Source organism: Apteryx rowi, unplaced genomic scaffold, assembly GCF_003343035.1.
Source record: "Apteryx rowi isolate R43461 unplaced genomic scaffold, aptRow1 scaffold_58, whole genome shotgun sequence".
In the NCBI taxonomy this organism is placed as follows: domain Eukaryota; kingdom Metazoa; phylum Chordata; class Aves; order Apterygiformes; family Apterygidae; genus Apteryx; species Apteryx rowi.
The window spans coordinates 340,156-360,305 of NW_020450849.1; the positions used below are offsets into that span (position 1 = coordinate 340,156).

At 38.5% G+C, this 20,150-nt stretch overlaps 1 protein-coding gene across 9 annotated transcripts in view; it reads left to right on the forward strand.

The window, feature by feature from the left end:
* The window catches only part of GALNT18 (polypeptide N-acetylgalactosaminyltransferase 18), a 346,024-nt gene that overhangs the window by 43,302 nt on the left and 282,572 nt on the right, over nt 1-20,150 (forward strand). For 8 of the 9 annotated variants that reach the window (XM_026082494.1, XM_026082493.1, XM_026082497.1 and 5 more), the window contains 2 exons: nt 18,130-18,248; nt 18,485-18,574. The gene's annotated coding sequence lies outside the window, so the exon portion shown is untranslated. Of the gene's footprint in view, nt 1-18,129; nt 18,253-18,484; nt 18,575-20,150 lie in introns of all 9 variants that reach the window. The other variant, XM_026082495.1, reaches the window with a different exon arrangement.

A 20,150-nucleotide genomic window follows, 5' to 3' on the forward strand; every position in this document is an offset into this window, starting at 1 on the left:
AGAATGAAATTTTGACTTGCAGGAAAAATCTACCAACCCATAAGCAAGTTGTTTCAACAGCTAATTAACTTTTCTGAAAACTTTGCATTTTATCTGTAACCTAAGTGTGCCTAGCTTTATTTCTGAGGTACTCCTTGGTACTTGGCATACCTCTTTCAACTAAATTCATGAGCTTGATCTGTTAGCTCTGGGTATGTATTTGTATATTAAGATCAAATGACCTCTTAATTTTCCATTGACTAAAATTAATAGACTGAACCACTTTAGCTGGTTGTGTTGAAGACCTTGAAGAACTCCAAACTGTCGAGGTATAGAGATGGATTGATGGAGCACTCTGTCATAAAGCTCTCAGTATGTAACAATAATACATTCATTCTGTTGCATCCTTTTGTATGGTCTAAAGTTCACAGTAAGTGGCAGCTCTTTTAAAAATGTATTCTAACGCATTGTCTTAAAAATCTAAAACCTTGACCATGTAAATTAAAACCTCATAATTCCAGCGTGTTTTTAATCTGATTTAAATTTCCATTTTCCATGCAGTTTAAGAGTGTAAATCAATACCTGGTACTGGTAAAATCCTACAGTGGAAGGGGATTTTTTTCAAAACACCTGTAATCTTAAATAGCTAAACAAAGTAGAGAAAATATGTAATGAAAAAATTACCCTTTAACTTAGACCTCTTTATACCAAGCTTTAGCCTGGAGCACATTTTTATAGCTGAGTTATAAACCTGTAAAACAATGTTTCTTGTAAAGCAGAGCCAGTGATCTACAATAGCTGAAGGCAGACTTTATGGTCTAAAACATCCCAAAATTGGTTTGAATTACTTAATGCATATTTTAAGCACATAAATTTTAGAGCTATGTGAAGTTTCCTTGGCTGTTTGATTCTCTGGGGGACATGCTTTGGGTGACTGATGACTATTTGTTGAATTCAGCAAAAATTAATTCAGCTCATAAGAAACACATCTCTGGTGAGGGACTCTAGAAATCATCCTTTAAAAAGCATTATTTTTTAAAACAAAAAGAGAGTCTATTTTATTTAAAACACTTGCTAGTCACATAAGTTTTAATATCATATCACAGAAATTTTAGATATGGAGAGGACCTAGTCTGTCATTCTGCTTATATTCTTCCTCATTCTGTCACCCTAACTTTATTAGTGCTTCGCTAATATGTTTGTTTTTTCTTTAAAAAAAGCTTCTGATACTTTAACCAGAGTTAATTTATAGAAGGATAGCTTCAAATAAATAGCACGTATAAAATAAGGGCCATTCTACTTTAGACTAGGCAGCATTCTTCACTCAGGCAGAACTTCCACCAAAATTAGTTCAGTTCAGCAGTGTTCAAGTCAGAATCAGGTTAGCCTGAGTAAGGAATGCAAAACTATAGCCTGCCCTAGGAAAGCTGCTTTACTGATCTATACTAATGGCATTGACTGTCAAAGATGATGAAGCCAAAATCCATTTATGTTTTAGCTGGAAAAAAGGAGGAACAGGGAGCCTTTCCTACTCCTTGGATTCCCAAGAAAGAGAGGAACATCAAAGGATGTATTTTCCACCTAATTTCTTAGCCTTTGTTCAGATTTGTTGCCCACACCAATGGGGAAGGGAGGAGACAGGCCAGCCCCTTACTGCAATCTGTGAGCGGGAGGGCAGGCCCTGCCAGGGCACGACGTGGGGCAGGGGGACGCCTGAGCTGGCCTCAAAGGAAGCCTGTCCTTAGCCAGCCTGTTGCAGCCCCTCGCTGTGACTTAATCAGCAAAATGGTGAATAGGCCTTAAATTCCAAGTTTTGGACTAATGTTGTTCTTATGAATGGTTGCTCAGAAGTAGTCAGGTAAAGGGAAAGAAATAAAGATCTACTAATGATGGGGTGTGGGCAGTGTTGGTACAGTTCTTTTCCTCAGAAAATACTGTCCCAAGTAAGAAGATTTCAGTATATATGTAATAGACTGGAGTTCAGGCTAAGCTGATGACTAGAAAGGGAATTATATTATCAGTTACTTTTAATAAAACTTTTCTTCAGCTATAGATTTACAGATATGAAACCATAAATGAGACTGTCCTCTGACTAGGCTTTGCTTGCAAATGCCATATTACAAAGGTAAGCTTTCTGTGACTTTCTCTACCTGAGGCTAGTGGCTGATCAAGCAAGTAATTTCTATTGCTGTTGACACTGATGCAGTATTGTCTCTTTCTCATAACTTTAATATGCCTTGTCAGTAAAAATATGGTAATTCCCTCCGCACTCACCTTGAGGTGGTTCTACAAGGCATCAGCAGGATGGTGAGTCACTTTCCTTGCTCCCAGCGGAACGGCCACTTGCAGCTAGATTAGCTTATGTCCAGGTTATTGCTGATGTTCTGCACTGATGACGTGAAGAGCTGCTACAGTCATCTGCTTGGGTTGCGCATAACTAAAACAATTGTGGATAGGAGACAAAAAGCAGTCTTCCCATCTAGATTCTTTACATTCAATGTACTAGTTAGATGGCCACAAACTTTTGTGAATTTCATTCTAAAAGCGCTCTTTTTTTGGTTTTTGTGATATATGAAGAGAAGCTTAGAAGAGGATTTTTTTAAGCACCTATTATGATTTTCCAGAAGTTTTAGCAAGCAATAGGGGAAAAATGGGATCTTAACATGCCTAATGCCAAGGAACATTCACTAAAAATGAAATAGGAAGGATTTGTATGCAAAGCCCACAGTTCTGGTGATAGAAAAGGGACCTTAAAGAGAGAGTGGAACTGACTTAAAAAATATCCCTGCCTGTGTCTGTTCTTCAAACAGCGGAGAGTAGAATTAGTGTCATGGCTCACAACAGCCCAACTTCCAGCCTTGCACGGGAACATATGGCTGTATAGGAGGGATAGCCCCAGGGTGAGATAGGGGTGTAGCCAAAGTATACTGTGCTACAGCTGTTTTCCAGGACCTGGAAGGGGCTCTGAGAAACAAAGAATAAGCTGTTGCTAACTAAGCCTGTACCAGGGTCTAGGAAGAAACACATACCCAGAGCCTGAAAAGGTGGTTTCTGAATCACTTTTCTCCTCCTCCATTTTTGTCCTGAGCACCTCATTTGGAATGAAAACACTTTCCTTTCTAACTCTTTACTTGCAAAAAAGTTGCTTGAGGGCAATCAGTGTGTGGGTAGGATCTGAAAGCTTTGATTACCAGATGAAAATTGATCTTGCGCACTGCTATAGCAAATGGTGGCAATAGGAATTGCTGTAGCAATGGCAGGAAAAAATTTCAAGATTCTTGTTCTAAAGATGATACCTTATTTTCATGTGTATTTTTTAGATTCCTAGTTTTCTCCATGCTCTAGTATTCTGCAGTCACTACTCTTCAGACAAAACTTAGGAGGATGAGTCTGTCTTAACATGACATGACAGGTCCATGACATCTGTGTTTGAACATCATTTTCCAGAAATGAGAAACAGTACATTAAAGCAGCTTTATTCCTGTGGTATACTAATCACTCCCTGACAGTCTCCCTTACAGGTCATAGAGAGACTATTAGGGATGATGATGAACCATGCTAGTCCTTTTACTAGTGTAACAGGAATTATTAATTCCAATAAATGTATTATTATGTAGCCATTAGGTATTAGTTATAAAACTGCTAATGTCTGCATGATTGCTTATAAAAGGATTTGGAAGGCATCTAAACTGGTTATTTATTGACTGTACTGAGCAGCATTATTTATTGACTTGGCTCAGTAAGTTCGATCTTATTTATTTATTTATTTATTTAAAGTTGAAATGAGATTCTGTTTTTAATGGTCTAACCAGTGTGCAAGTTGGTTTAGGAAAACAAAGTTTTTTCTAAAGAACTGCTAAACTTATGGTAAAAAATATTCTAGAATTAACCAAGTTTCTCTTTCCTTCCAAATCTACTAACTAATTATTTTTAAATGTGCTTCTGAGACAAAAGTCTGAGGACCTGGAGGAGCTGCTTCTAGCTATGTTGAAATACYGCCTCCACGTAGCATGCAGTCCTATGAATCAGCAGCAGACAAGGCTATCAGGCCTTTGCAGACTGTAACAATGTAAAGTTAGAGCACATATCACATTTGTCTGGTGTCTTTGCCTGGTTGATTGTTTGTTGTTTCAGGCTGCTACAATACTTTAAACGACTGAAGCAAGTAAACAAGTTTAATTTCATGGGATGTAGTCTTTCCATTTAAGTTGATTGTATTTATCTTCACAGTATAAAAACTAATTTTAGTCTGATTATTTTCTCGAAAAGAAAGGCTGAGGGCACAGTCTGTGGATTTAATTCTAACATAAAGAAAGGAAAGGCAAAGAAAATACTGAACTAAAGCTAACATGTTCCAGAGTTCAGGGTTTCCTTCTTCAGTAACATGTGCATTTAGTGCTACAGACAGACACTGCACATGCATACCCCCCTCGAGTATCAGAAGGAAAAGGGATTGTCATGTCAGTAACATTTTAACACTCTTGAAATATATTGGGTTGTTTTTAAATAGGAAAGACTGCTGACTTTTGTGAACATAAGGACTTTGGCAAGCTCTTGCGTTTTGGGGTTTTATCCTTTTGTTAAGTAGTAAAAATACGTTCCTCTCGTGAAGCAGATCAGCATTGTTTGACTTCTATTTTTGGTGACTACAGAGCTCAGAGTTTTAATTAAATATAGAATAAAAATTTCTACAAATTGTGGCAGAAAAGGGTAGGGAGTTGATATCATAGTAAAAAGACAGAACTTCATGAAGTTGAGCATATTAAAGACCTTCAAGAGCTCAGAGTGCGTGGAGAAGCTAATTGGGGTCAAACTTTAAAAGGTGCTGCAGAATTTAAACAAGCTGCTGGATGTGACATTCTGGCAGGGTGAAGCCACGTTGCCCTCGCTCCTGTTCTCCGTTCTGTTCTGTTCCACTGCTTTTGCACTGCAGCAGGAGATGCAGCAAAGGCCGTACTGTGATGTACTCTTGACTATTACAACAGACATAGTAATGACAATCACTGCTTTAAAAACAAAAACAACCTCAAGAACAAAAGACCAACATTAGGAGACCAACCACATGTGATTGATGTCTTTTTATTTCCCCGGGGCTACAGATAAGGTTGTGGAACATGTGACTGACTTGTTTCTACAGCCACGGCTCTTGGGAAAGGTTTGAAGGCCTATAGAAGATCTCCACGCGTGACTGGGATATCACTGAACCTCCATGAGTGTTTGGCCTTTTCCTTGCTGCATTTGTCAGTACATAATGAAAGATGAAAGGCAGGTCTGGTGTTCCAGCCATAGAGAAACTTAGAAAACATTGGAAAATTTTCAACTAAATGCTTTTTCTTTTTAATTAAAGACTAAAGTTTTTACAGGACAGAATGAGTTTCAACAACAAAAAAGAAATTTATATTTTTAAATAATGTTTCAATGGTGTAGAAATCCCTCCCTCCCCTTTTTTGAATGAAAACCTAATACCATTTGCATTAAAAACATTTTTGCTTCCATGTTGAAGTGAACGTGGAGCAAAAAAGTGCTCTAAATCCAAGTCAAATATTTTCAGGTTATTGAAACAGAACATTCATCTGAACTATTTCCTCCCCACCCCAACTTCTGTCTCCAAAATGTCTTGTGTTGTCTAATTCTAATAACTCTTAGAAACAAGATCCCTAATACTTACATAATGGATAAAGCTTTGAGGTTTTACCTAGGAACGGATTTGCTGGTTACAAAAATATAATTAAATGCAAGTGAGAAGAACTGACGTCATCCCTTGAAAATCATTACTTTATCTTACAGATGTACACAGGCTTGAATGTCTGTGCAGCTGTAAATTGTCTGATGCAGGCTGCTAGATGATACCTCTCCTTTTCCATTGCAGCTTGCTTTCTCTGTTTCACAGTATAGAGGAGTTAACTAGGAAATGTCCTGTTAAATTTGCAAGAATGGGAAGAAGGAAGGAGAAACTCTAGACAGAAAAGGCATGACATGCTGATAAGTGTCTTGCAAAGAAAGAAGAAAAAGGCGTGTAGTATGACAGTGATGTATTTAAAGGGAAACAGATAAGTACTTAAGTGACCTTTTGGGAAATACAGAGAAATTAAACATATTAACAGCATTTTATATCTTGTACAAGCAGTTACAGACATTGGTAGCTTTCTGAATTCCAGTAAATATAGAGGTACCCAGTGATTATCCAGGGGGTCTCTTGGCAATGCAAAGAATATTGTTTCTGCTGTGTGGCTGGAGGATCCTTTCTTGTCTTAATGCATTGTAGCACTGTTTTTAGCTCCTTTGTACTGGCTTCCTTCTATTTTCAACTGAGCAAAGTGTAATGAAAACCACATGGGTACTCCCTGCTGACTACAGCGAGAGCACCTGACACTAATGTTAGGAGGATCTGTCACCAGAATTCAAGGACTGTGTCAGCTACTTGGAAATCATAGCAGTCAGATTCTCCATGGGCTGCTGACAGAAAGGAAAATGTAACATATGCCGTATTCACATGTATGTATATTTTCAACTCTACCTCAAAGCTTGTTGCCCATTATTTGCGTGTAGTTCACTGTTAAGGCTTGAGGAACATCTTTCTAGATTTACAGCTCTATTAAACTGATAAATCAATCACTTGTGTGAGGAGAGGCAGTTTGTTGGCAGTTACTTCACCAACACCTGCCTCCCACAACTGTTTTCACAGATCCTCAAGGATATGGTAAGGGAGAAGAAGCTTTCTCATAACTCAATTTTTAAAACACAAAACCTGTTTCTGGTGCTCTGAGTAACTTTAATGAGAATATTCTTGAAGAGCTGTCATCTGTTAATCCAATATTTAACTTGCTTTGCTTTTACACTGCTGTTTAACAAGATAGCTGCACTATAGTATAAGAGGTAAAAAACATTTTTAAAGAAAAATCAATTTCAGGCTTTTTAAATTCTGATTCCCAAAGGGGAGAAATCAAACCAAATGCTCTTGGGAGTTACCCAGAATATTTTTGCCCCAGTGTTTAAGTTGCCTTACCGTTGTACTCTGGGGTTTTCATGTCTGTTCTTTGATTACATGCTTATTTCTGGAGTAGAAGTAACAGGGTGATTCTTCTTAGATGTGTCTTGGGATTTTTGTTTGATATGGTGCTTAAAGTTGACTCTACTGACCGTTGATTTAAGTAGGGGTAGAGGAAATTCTTTTCACCAAGCAGTAGCTAGGTGGTCTGAATGAAGTTAGCAGAGTTCACCGTATTCTGCAGGAGACCTCCAAACTCTAACTGAGAGTTGCAGAAGAACAGTGCCAGGGTCTGAAGTAGTGCAGAGAGGTCTCTCTGGGAAAGCAGTGTTCTACTAAGTTTTCTTGCTGGAGCTTGCTTTCCAACAGTGGATAATACAGACACAGAAAAGGAAAGTTCCCTTCTTGTAACGCAGATTAAACAAACATAGCCAGATTCCTTTTGTTAACACAATTATTTTTGTATAGCTAAGTAAGAAGAATCATGTATACTGTTCTATCTGTTCTAAAACTAGTAATCTTTTCCTTAGATGCTACAGAGAACATCGATGGTGTTAAATTTTATTATTCTGATCTACCAGTTTTGTCAAAATGRCCTTACTATTACATGTTGCCTCGTAGTTAGAATAATGCATTTTACGGACTTTATTGAAGTTATTCTTCTTTTGCATGTGTGTAACCGATGGGAGACCAGGCTGAGCATCTTGAAAAGAGAGAATGCAAAAACAGAAAATGTAGAGAGGAAGTATGTATGCAGACAGCAGGCTTTCATATGTAACTAGGTTTATGTTAATGTATGTTTCATCATTTGTCATAATGTCAGGATAAATCCTTTCATTTCTTCATAGGATTTAAATAAAATTAATAGAAGCTTTTGTGTGACTTCTGCAGTAACATTGTGAAGGAAACAAATGAGTGTAATGCACATAATTATTTTCCGTGATTGCAGAGAGAGACTTAGTTATTGGTCCTTTCTTTGCATTTGACGTAAAATTCACTTCTCTAATACTTGCCTGTGCCATTGCTTCCAGTGTTCTGTGGTAGACAAAACTCCATCTCCTGGTAAATGTCATTTTCAGCAGGGCAATTAGAATATTGCAGAGAGCAAGCAGGAATGTTTCTCTTGATCTCCTGGTAGATTGGGCTGTGCCAGTATTAAAGATTGTGAAACACACGAGAATGCTTAGAATGGTGTGCTTAGTGACTGCGGCTTCCTTATTTAGGCAGCCATTCAGAGTATTTGGATGGAGTCTGTTTGTTCTTTGTAATACAAAAGTAGAATCTGAGAAAAATTTAAATTGGTAAAAATGTACTTTTTATATACATCTCTGAATGAGGCAGGGTGGAAGAGAAGAGAAACACCTCAAAAAGGAAAATTCTAGTCTGCTGCAATAAAGTAATGTTTTGTACTGATATACTTGTGCACAAGCCTTGCTTAACTTTCATATCCAGTTGAGTCTGGTAGTTCTTATTTAGATGAACTTCCAGGGCTGACAATAAGATGCTCAGCATTTCTGAAAATCGGGCACATACACAAGAGTTTTTCTAACTTTCAGTAGCCTGCTATGAACAATTTGTCCTCTGTGATAATATTCTAGAGTATTTTGAATTCTGAATGTGTTTCATTTCACTACATGAAAATGCATCTTTAGAGAGAGGGTTGTTTTTAAACCCTCTTCTGTTCTGCCTCTTCATTCAGCTGCTCTGTTTCTGTCTGTCCTAAACTGACTCTCTTTACACTGTGCAGTGAATTATACAGTTGTTCCTTTTCCCTGAAGATGGAACACAAGAAACTCAATTTACTGATTTAGAAGATCTGCTTGGTTCTGGTGTGCCTTTGTAACTTCATTACYGGTGAAAGTGTTAGAAGAGACTAATCAGAGGTAGTCACTATTTATATTTGGTCATGATGTATGAAGACCTGTATGAGCTGCATCTTTTGCTGTCTTTTCTGCTTTTAAAACAGAGTCTTTCACTTTCCTGTCATTATTAGAGATATTATTTCTGTAGGTGGAAACTCAGAAACTGAGGTCTTGTTACAGGACAGTGTTATTTATTCCAATAAACATTTAGGCAGTGGTGACCCAATTACTTTAATGTAGCTTAATGCTGGGCTGTTGCTGAAAGAAGAATTTAGCCTTTATTCTGTTGCTTTCATTGTGTTGGTGTTAGCTTTTGTGTTAAACACATTAGCTGTGCAGAGTAACCAACCATCTAAAAAACAAATTGATGAAGTGGAGTGTTTGGCTGGCCTGAGCTCGCCTCCCAGCCACGTGAACACCAGAGCTTACACAGAGATGATGGAACTGTGTGGCTGCGCTCAAGGCAAAGGGGAGATGATGGAATTTTGTTTATGGAGAATTGTATCACTGCGGCGTAAGAAACATTGGGTTCTGCTGGGTAAAGAAAAATGTCRGGGAGAAATATGCGTATATACTCAGTACAGTGAATATCAATGGTTTTTATGGCACTGACCATTTCTGGACATACAGCATACAAACAATATTTGGATTTTGAGGTTTATATGAAAACTCTAAACCTGGATAGAAAGACTTGAATTTGAGAGAGTAAGAGCTGCTTACTGGGAGTAAAATGGATTTTGCAGAAGGACTGAAAACTTCACTGAAACTTGCAGTTCATGAACTCTTGAAGACATTAGTTTAATTCTTTCAATCAATATGTATATGTCCAAGAAAATCCTTCCTTTAGGATGTGTGGCCATGATGCTGAAGTTGGAACATGCACAGGTGAGAGATGACAGACTCACAAAGCTACTTCTTTATTAAATGTGTGATGCTTTAGGGGAAGGGGCACAGATTATGATTAATTTAATTTTATGGATCAGTAAGTACATTTTCTGGTTGCATAACAAGCACTTCAAAACTGATCAGTCTTGCTGCAGTGTGGGTTTCAGATTCACCATTTTTTAAAGCACCTAGCACTGCTGGCAGTTACTGCCCTGGAAAATGTCACTTTTCAAATACATTGTGAAATTGCAGGTCATACGAGAATCAAAGTACACTTAATCTCTTAATCAGACTAGATACTTTTTTGCAAAACTTCTTGTAATTATCCTTGGCCCATGAATGCAAACCATGGCATTAAGACGCAAACTTGCTTTCAAAGTTGCAAATATTCTTATTGTTGTCTTGGAATCTGTGGAATTTTTAAGTGAGAGCCTACAAGGAATAAAGCGCTTGTCACATCAAACAATACAATCAATTTTTTATTTGTGTTTTCTCCATTCAGATGCTTCCGATTGGATCTTGTGGGAAGAATGCATGTAAATGGAATAATGAAACTGTGTTTCTCTCTCCTTTGGTAATAGGACCAGTCAGTTTTCTTAGATGCAATGGCAATGTAGGGACTGCACCCCCATCACAATAACATTGCTACCTCTGCTTCCCTAGTCAGAGCAAAGACAGAGAGCTTCTTTCCTCATTGCACAATTTGAAAGGTTGATTCACTACCCAAGCAACTAGGCTTAGGCTCAGGAAAATGTTTGGCATTCGGATTCCAAAAGTTTGTATTCATTTTCTATTCATATTCCAACTGTCATCGTCTTCAGCCAAGGAGTGCTGTTTGGATCATTTTGATTTGTTCCTCATGAAAATACCCAGAAGCACTACTGAATCAGAACAAGTAATCAGAGCAAAAATCACTCAGTGGGAAAGCTGTAGGGGACTGCTGAAGGCCTACAAAGGGAAGAAGTTCTAGAAGGGAATATAAAAGATTTAGAGGAAAGAAAGAGCCTAAAAAAGAAGTTACCTCCCAGAAATTTTGCATTCTGCTGAATCAACCCATGCTCATCAATATAATTGCCTATTTGATGTGCTGCTGTTTGTTTTTAAATAAAGATCTGTTTTGATTGATTAAAGCCTGCTTTGATTTACTTATGTGAAAAAAAATTCTACATGAAGTACCAAACCTAGGAGCAGCAAAAGTTCAAAGTTATTTAGAGACTTCCTATCTGAAGGAGGGGAACACTCCCCTTCCTATTACTGTGTCCAGAGACAGGCATTGCTTGAACAGGTGCTATGGAAATCCTTTTTCTGTTGCAACAGATACTCCAAACCACTGCACAAAATTGTGCAGATCTGGAATACAAATCTTTGGTGCTTATCTTCATTCAGGGTGTTCATCTGTCCCATGACAACTAGCGTGTGACCGAGCAGCTCTGGGAGGTGATTGGGCATTTTCAAATTGAGTACTTTCTGATGAGTAAGAAGTTCTTTTACCATGTACCTTTCACATTGTAAATCACGTATGCCACTGTATACGGTTTGATGAACAGCTCTACAAGTCAAACTAAAGAGGAAACAAAGCTGAAGAGGRGCAAAATAACTTGCCTATTTTAGTCATTGGAATGATAGTCTTTCAAGAGGTGCAGAGAGAGGCTGTTCTGTTTTAAAGTTGAGCTACTATTGACTACAAAATGTTAGCATTTGTGGTATGTTTCTGCATAAATACTATGACTTTAATAGCTCTTCCTCTGTTGCTGAAGGTGCCTCTTGATACCTGAGATTTCAGAAGTGAGAGTCCAGAATGAGAACACAGCAGCGCAGCAGGCAGAACATATCTGCTCTTTGCTTAAGGAACCGTCTCTAGGATACTCACTTTTGTTTGTATTAAAACAACTAAACTGAATTGCCCCTCCTGCACATGTGCTGGAATATGGTTGTCTCCCTATAAGCTGAAGCACCAGTGAACATTGTTTTGTCTGGTATTTATCGGAATTTTACAACAGGAGCTGGTTGTTTAACATCGTGTTTAGCATCCAGCTTCTGGATGCTCCTTCTCTCCCTCTCTGAATCATTATTTGTATCAGCTTGGTGTGAATGAGGCTTCATAAGACTCCTTCCACTTCCTTTTCCGTAGTGGAATTTCTCCTGGGTGTGATGGTGACAAAGTAATGGAGTGGTATGGGAAAAGCTTGCACTGCAGTGTTGATATTGTTACTCTCTGTACATAAATAGGATACTTCAGCTGCCTACTAATAATCTGGCACTTTTCACAAAATTCAAGCATTTTAAAAATTGTGTGTTCTGGACCACAGGAATTGGTAAGTCTAATCTGTAATAGATGGGAGGTTTCTAAGATGATGATGATGATGATGATCAATTGTTCATGAACAAGAAAAAAATTAACATAATATTCAGTTTAAAATTATTTAGGTTTAGATATTAAGAGAAGAGATTTAGATACATTAGGAACTGAGGAACATTTCAGGGCAAGGGGAGCCTGTACAGGAAGAAAGGGTTGAACCTGGGTTAAAAAGGAGTACTAAAAACTGGAAGGAAGTTGCAGGTGAACAGGAGAACCAGGGTTGGACTGCTGTGACCCCCAGAAAGAACCTGGCTAATGTTCAGTATGGTTTTAAACGGCTAGGAAGAAAACAGCATAGCCAATAAATAGGCAAAGCAAATCAGACTGCTTACTGTGTCAGCTGATGATGCGTCCAGTACTGTTGGCAACAGACCAAGGGCAAAACTTACTAGTGCTTCTCCATCATTACTGGAAGGCTGAAAAATAAGATGGGAGAACTAGAATGCTTGGTTTCGTATAACAAGCCTGACAGAGAAGCAACTCGGAGACCTTGCAGGAAAGGGGTAATCTATGGCATGTGATGTTCCCAGACATCAGCTTTACACAGATGACAGAATAAGGTGTGTAAGTGGAGGGATGGCATTGTTTTTGGAGGTTAAAATGAAGTGTAACTGAATAAAATTATTGTTGAAAAAGAGAGAACAGTATGATAAACCCTGTGGGTGGAAGTATCATCTTGTAGTAATAAAAATGTAGTGTTAGGATTGTACTATCACCTATTCCCCCCTGCCCCCCAACTGAGATATAGATATAGCATAGAAATCAGGAATCACAGAATCACTGAGGTTGGAAGGGACCTCTGGAGATCATCTAGTCCAACCCCCCTGCTCAAGCAGGGTCACCTAGAGCACGTTGCGCAGGATTGCGTCCAGGCGGGTTTTGAATATCTCCAGAGAAGGAGACTCCACAACCTCTCTGAGCAACCTGTTCCAGTGCTCTGTCACCCTCACAGTGAAGAAGTTTTTCCTCATGTTCAGATGGAATTGTCTGTGTTTCAGTTTGTGCCCGTTGCCTCGCGTCCTGTTGCTGGGCACCACTGAAAAGAGTCTGGTCCCATCCTCTTGACACCCTCCCTTCAGATACTTGTACACGTTAATAAGATCTCCTCTCAGCCTTCTCCAGGCTAAACAGGCCCAGCTCTCTGTCTTTCCTCATAAGAGAGATGCTCCAGTCCCCTCATCATCTTCGTAGCCCTTCGCTGGACTTGCTCCAGTAGTGCCACATCCCTCTTGTACTGGGGAGCCCAGAACTGGATGCAGTACTCCAGATGGGGCCTCACCAGGGCTGAGGAGAGGGGGAGAATGTTTAGTGAGATTAGAGAACCCGCAAATTTTGGACAAGTGTTAATAGTGGGATGTTTCAGATACCCATGGAATCAATGCGTTATCATCTGTGACAAGATGTAGAAATAATTTTGTTGAGGTAATAAATAGCTGCTTTCCAGAGCAGTTAGTCTTCAAACCAAGAAGAAAAGATGCTATTCTGGCCTTGGTCCTGAGTCCAGCTTGAGGTATTAGAGATCTGATCTGTAATAGCAATTACAATATGGTTAGGTTTAACACTGTAGCAGTAGTGACTAAGCAAAATAAATACAGCCCACAAGTATTCAATTTAAAGAAAGGAACTGCATACAAATGAGGCAACTGGTCAAAGGAAAAGGAAAAAAAAAAAAGTAGGAGCAGTCTGAAAAGCAAGAAGCCTAGAGGCAGCCTAGACATGGTTCAAAAATTAGAAGTCAAGGCAAATGCTTTGCTGAAATTTGAAAAGGAAACAGTGGTCCAATAAAATCCCTATGGGGCTCAATAGAAAATTAAGGAGATTATCACAGAGAAAGAACTGACATTTAAAAAACAAAAAGTTTGTGTGGAAGAAGAGAATAGGAAAGCCTGTAATTCATGGCCGATCACATGTAACCAGGAAGTTAAGAGGGCTAACAAAAATTTGAGGAGCACCTTGCAAAGGATGCTCAAATTGATAGTAAAAAGTTATTTAAATACAACACAAGCAGGATGTTTGCCAAGGTAAGTCCTGTCCACAAAAAATGGCTCTAGGAAGGGTGCTGGGAATGATAGACCATGAGTCTGACTTATATCCCTCACAAGATGATAGAGTCGATAATAAAGAATAAGATTATCGAGCACATAGATAAACTGCCTGGAGAAAGATCTCCATCAGAACTGGAGAAATGTGAGAAATAAGAAAACTCTAACTGGATTTCCCAGTTACTCTTCCCTTTCAGTAATCTGAAATAGTTTAAGGTGACTGCAGTTACTCTGTCAGGTACTTGCACCTGCTATGTGCATTCTCACCTGTGATGACTTTGGTCTTGTTTTCATTAGTCTCAAATGAGAAAATCTGAATTTTCAGAAGTAATTGGGGAAATAAATTACAATGTTGCTGGCAGAAAGACTGCCAGATAAGAAGGGAGCAAATGGCAAGGTAATTGTGTGTGTGTTTGTGTGGTTGGTGAGGATGGACTGGGGTGGTGGTTAGAACAGATGGCCGAGGAATTTTGGAGAATGTGTCCCATACGTAGGAACCAGCAAAGCAGCTGGAATGATGGAGAGCAACATAATCCTTGGCTGTGCAAAGTGTCTGTGGCATATGCAGTAATAAGAGGGGTGGATAATATATGAAGGAATGCGATTACTCACATTGGTATTTTTGTGTCTGGAGCTGTCATAACTGTTCTTCCTATGTGCAGTTGACTACGTTGCCTCCTGGGCTATTACTTGCTGACCCCGTGCATTGTCTTTCCCAGTTGGTCTAGCTCTAAATCTGTGCCTACCCTTACTGAATACAGAAGGCATGGGTGCTAAGCAAAGGTGTTGGTAAACATAAAGCAGGGAGTGAAGATGGCTTCAAGTGTATGGACAATAAGGACTCTGTGCTCTTGGACCTTCGGTTTTGCCTGTTTGGACTTACAAATAACCTTTCACAACACTGAGCAGCTCTTCTAGAGAGAACATTTTACATTTGTAACTGCAGAAGCTGCTGCGTTAACCAAATATACAGTGAGGTTAAAAGGTCTAAACAGAGCTCAGGGACTCAGTGAAGTCGATAAATTTAAAGTGCATTTTTTATGCTTTTGGACAAATAAACCAAGCAATAAGCTGCAATTATTATGGAATCATCAAAGCTAGCATCTCTAGTATTCTAAGATGTGCTGTTTAAATAGCACATTTTGTCATTAAAAATTACTACCCTGGGGAGGGTGAAACAGTGAATTCATTTGCAACTAGTGCCGTAGATCCATCAGGGAAACATATATGTTTTTCAATTGTCTGAATTATCATTCTTATCTAAACTGATCTGTTGATCATTAATGATCTAGAAACCCTTAGGGCATGACAGACAAGTAAGAAAAATCCAATAAGCTCTCCACCACTACAGAATACCAAGAAGTTAGGATGCTACTGTTGTACCCTTATAGCATGCTGAGAAACACTGCATGAATTAGTAAACAGGATCCTCTGGATGCTGCAGGCTGACCTTCAGTTCTGTTAGCATATACAGAGATCTATTGAATACAGCCTTTTGTTCAAAGAGTACATATTTTCAGGCAGTATATTAAAATTAAAAAGATATTTATGATGATACTAATGGAGTATATAACACCTACAGTCTTACTAATCATTATTTAGTGCCTTATGAATGTCATTAATTAACGTGAACACAGCATTCCCTATACTATCTAATTTTTTTTTTCCAAGAAAATCAAGCATTTTTAACAACTGGTCATGTTCACTTATGTGAAATAAAGACACTGCCAATAAAGTTGGGACTGAATGTCAGTTATCTTCCTTGCCTTGCTGAGTTAAAATCCTGGTGAGTTAAAATCCCTTACCATGAGACAGTGAATGAAATGAGAAAAACCTAATTTGACCCTCCCATCTTGTCACCAAAGATCATAATTTTATTGTTGGCTTTCAGACATTTAAGCATGCTTAGTTGTTTGTTAAGAAGCAAGAAGTGCATTAATAAGAGGACCTCTTAGATTTTACCTGAAAAAAAAGTCTGAATTTATACCATACATTTTAATATCAAGAAGGATTGCTGATCAAGGTTATCTGGGGCTAGTCACTCGAGGCCTGATTCAGACAAAGTGTCTTATCTACTATCCTGTGTCTAACCAGTAATTTTAATGTGTTTTGTACCAAGCAAATAGTCTCTTAAATATGTCGTAATTCTAGAGCTATGCTGAAAAATCTTACCTCTTCCACCAGGAAATGCCATTTGGATTAAACTACTTTTTAAATTAAAGCGTAATGTTTTTGATCTAATTTTCACTCTTCCTTAACAAATGCATTTGTCTAAAATGTTTTTCTTTGTAGATGTCAGTAGTATCAAAATTGGTGCATGGTCGCAGGGCTTGACAGCTAACATTTTCTGTAGATTCATCTGCTTTGTAACAACCAGGCTTGGAGGCCAAGAGCTCATCAACCCTTTCCATATCTAGATGCTTCAGTGCAGCATGGTGAACAGGTTTTTCAGCCACGTTTGGCACTGCAAGCACCACAGTGCTTCAGCTCTGGCTAGCTGCACCAGGAGTCAGATGTTTTGGTATGAACGCTGTGATGTTCTGTCCTGCCTTCGGTACCTGAGTTAGTTTTTCCTCTGAYGTAGACAGCCTGGGCCGTGTTTGTGGTGGGGTTACCAGAATGGTGGAACTAACTGTGTTCTGCTCTACGGCATAGATACATAGCATATTATGTTCTTTCTCTGCTTTGAACTAATTTACATGTGAGAGAAGGAGAGGGAGGAAGATTCCTACCAACAAAAATAAAAGAAAAAAACAATGTTTTGCAGATGACTCAGGGAAGGAGAGAAGTTACTGTTTGTAGGAATAGTTCTGCAGATGTTGGTGAGGTGTCTAATTTATACATACACACAGAGAGAGGGAGAGAGAGAGAGAGATTATCTCGTACCTAAGTCAGTTAAGTATTGCCCTAGATATCTGAATTTCTGTCTTCATGTTTATAAAGCAGTGGGGTGTTGCAGTGATGAGTAGGAGCTATAGAGGCAGCTACAAGGAGTCTAATACTCCTGTTTTACAGCTGTACTGGAATAGTGTGCACTGAGTACAGTACTGGCCATTTCCCAAAGAGCAAATAAGAACAAAATAGAATACTGGATCTCTGCTCATTAAGAGAGCAATCTGTCTAACTCTGAATGAGGCGTGGGTCTTGTAGAAGAAATAGTGTAGGTGCATGTAATAAAGATGCATATCATAAAGAATATGCACAGTCTTAATTTTTGTATTTCCTAACTCATTAATTCTTGGCTACAGTTTTCATATCCTTGCATATTATTTTTATGTATTTAATATATAACATTTTTAAATCTCAGTTTGATAATAGTGTATTCTTTCTTCTTAATAACTGCTTACTAATTTTCTTCATTTTGGAGTGATGATCTATTTTTTCTTAGGTACATATGTATGTTTGTATACAATATGCAGAATAACAAATGAAAGAAAGAATCCCGTGTATACCTTTTGCATACAACTGTGTATCTCTTAGGTTACTCATTATTTTATCAAACATAAACAGTGCTTTCAGGATGATATGCCCCAAATAAACTTACCAGATACCTTTTAAACAATGAACTAGAAAGAAGACCTGACCCCGTGAATACAAATCAACTATGTTTTATTAATCTAACCCCATATTAATACAGTCTAGAGTAAGGCAGCTTAAAATATTTTCAGGAACAAAACAAAACAAACAGAAAAAAGGAACAAGTGATGTGGCACAAGAAGCAAGAAATAAGGCTTGATGCCAAGGTGAACATGACAAAGTTCTTGACTGCAGAGAGGAAGTGGGTTCTGCACAGTAACTGGGAACCTCTAAATAATGAACAAGGAGGAGGGAGTGGAGGAGAATAAGGAAGAAAGAAGGTCTTGATCTAACAACACCAGGAAACAACACAAGAATCCAGTCTCCCCTGCTTACTTGTAGTAGATGTTAAATTAGTTTTGTGTATCTTGTAGTCTTCAACAATTAAGCCCCACACTAAGTGATGTGATGTGATGTCTTACTCATTTTGTGTTTTAGGGGCTCCTGATAGGCCAGGATAGCAATTCACCCTGCTTATGAGAACTCCTTTGTGCATCTTCTCGAGAACCAGTTGGAGACTGGAYCAAAAATGTTACCTCAGTTGGATGTTCTGGTTGGTAGGTATGCACTCCTTCAGCTGACCAGATTGGTGGGTGATCATGCTAGTTAGCTGGCATGCAACACAAGGCTAAGGAGGCCTTTAATTTGATTTTAGATAATAATAAAACATTGATTAATGCAAATGACTAATTTGTTAATCTATATCCACTGTTGTATTTTAATAAAAGTGTGGTATATATAGATTTCTGATTCTTGAAAAATAACAAGCATTTTCTTTATTTATTATTTCCAGATAAATTAATAACAAGATTATTTTGCTACTTATTTGCTGTTGCTGGAATCAGTTTCTATGTGTGGCTTTTACTCAGGCCACTGATTTCAGGTCAGTTCATCTTGTTTTGTCTGATTCTGATGTAACTCAAATTCTTCCCTGCCCTTTTAGTTCTGTGGTAAATTATTACTGTCTTAGGCAAACATATGTGATATTTTCATTAATGACCTTTGTGCAAAAATGAAGAGTTTGTTAATGAAACCTGCTGTTGGCACGCAGCTGGGAAACATTGTCACTATGCAAGAGACATAGTATCATAAAAAGGAACTGAATAACCTTGAGGACAGGCAAAAGATCAGAGAGATGAAATTCAGAAGCTGAGAGAACAGGTTCGTGCCCTTACAGACTGTTCATAAGAACTTTCCCCTATGAGACAGTAGCTGTCACCTAACTAAGTCAAAGTCAGGAGTCACTAAGATTCAGACACTGTTCATGTGAAAAAGTGCATATGGCTTGAACATCATAGCACTTCTCCCAAATCAAAGCTATTGCAAGTTTTACAGATTATGTATTTTCCTGTCTTTCCTACTTGCACAGCCCTCCTGGAAACACAAAGGAAGTGGTAACATCCCTTGTATACACTCACTAGCTTAAGCTTATGTCACATAGCACAGAAGAAAGGAGAGGCTCAGTTCACTTGCCATCCAGTTTGCAGACAGAATCTGAGTCTGTCAGAAGACTATCTTAGCAAGTGGGATCAAGAATATTCTGTTGCAAGTTTTCTGTAGCCTCCAGTTGAAACAGTTTCACTACATACAAAATAACCTAATGTTAATTGCAACAGGAACTGGAATTTGGGTCTTACAAATAAATTTTCCAGCCACCAAGCTGTGGAGTCATTTTCACTCCCTTTCTGGCCCAAAGATTATCAAAGTTTTTGTTTGTTTGTTTTTGACAAATAACTACCTGTCTCAGTACTGTACTGACTATCTCAGGCAGATACATACCTCAGGAGGTAGGTTTCCTGAAGAAGGGTTTGAGTGTTTGAAACTGCTAATTTTTTTCCAGCAGCATTAGATAGTCTAATAAAAGGTGTCTCCTGCCTTGACAAACATTGCTTTCTATTCTTTAGGTGTGAGAAAGTGCAGTTTCACAACTGCCTTCTGTGCTACTACTAAAAGGAACTGTCTGGTTCCTACTGCCCTCCCATATGCTATTTCTATCATTCATGTAGCCCTGTGGTGAAACCCAAACAAATAAACAAAATGTTACTGCCGGATCAACTGACAAATGCTGGTAGTAGAACGTGAGAAGGGCTGGAGACATGTGGCAGGTAGGGTGGAACTGCCCCTTAGGCCAGCACTGGCCCTCTGGGCATGATGAAGCTGTGCCCAGATTATCTCTGTTCATAATTATGTGTTGGAATGCACAGCGCTATGGTGCTTAAGTCCCTATTTTGAATTCAACCCCCAGTCTTTGCACACCCATTTTAATTTAGAAGGGAAGACCCATGAAAATATATTTGAGATGTCTGTCATAACAGCAACAGCAGTAACTTGTAATCTGCACTGACAGTAAGTATTGTATTGATCCGTGAGGATGGAATCCGTGGAACAAAATGCTGCCCAAAAGCTGGCTACTTATCTTTTCTGGTTCCTTCTTAAATATGTTTCATCAGTGGTCCTGT